We start from the raw sequence: 749 nt of genomic DNA, 5'->3' as shown, positions 1-749 counted from the left end.
CATGCCATAACTTAAGTTTTTCCTTATAAATTCTGTCGTTATCATAAGATTCATTTCTTAATTCTTCCAATTCATTCATTTGTAACAATCTCTTCTCACCAACATCTTTCAAATTATAATTGAATTCTTTAATCGCCCAATATGCTTTATGCTCCAATTCTACTGGTAAGTGACAAGTCTTTCCAAAAACCAGCCTGTAAGGAGTCATTCCAATAAGAGTTTTATTAGCAGTCCTATAAGCTCATAATGCAGTATCTAGTCTAGTAGACCAATCTACTCTACTAGGGTTTACAGTCTTCTCTAGTATTTATTTAATCTCTCTATTAGAAACTTCAGCTAACCCACTGGTCTAAGGGTGATAGGAAGTAGAGATTCTATCAATAACATTAAACTTTTTTGCCAATATCTAAATGTATTTATTCTTGAAATGGGATCCTCTGTCAGTGATAATCACTCTCGGCATTTCGTATCTCATGAAAATATTTTACATTAAAATCTTAAAAAACTTTTAATGTCACAACGAGGTAAAGCTTGTGCTTCAATCCACTTTGAAATGTAGTCTACTGCAACTACTATGTATAAGTTCTCAGATAAAGGAATAAATGGTCCCATGAAATTCAATCCCCAAACATCAAAGATCTCAACTTCTAACATGAAATTCAGAGACATTTCATTTCTTCTAGATATGCTGTCTACTCGTTGGCATTGATCACAAGTTTTTATGTATCTGTAAACATCTCTAAAGAGAG

This window comes from Phalaenopsis equestris, unplaced genomic scaffold, assembly GCF_001263595.1.
Source record: "Phalaenopsis equestris unplaced genomic scaffold, ASM126359v1 Scaffold219361, whole genome shotgun sequence".
In the NCBI taxonomy this organism is placed as follows: Eukaryota; Viridiplantae; Streptophyta; class Magnoliopsida; order Asparagales; family Orchidaceae; genus Phalaenopsis; species Phalaenopsis equestris.
This window is presented reverse-complemented; position numbering follows the sequence as displayed.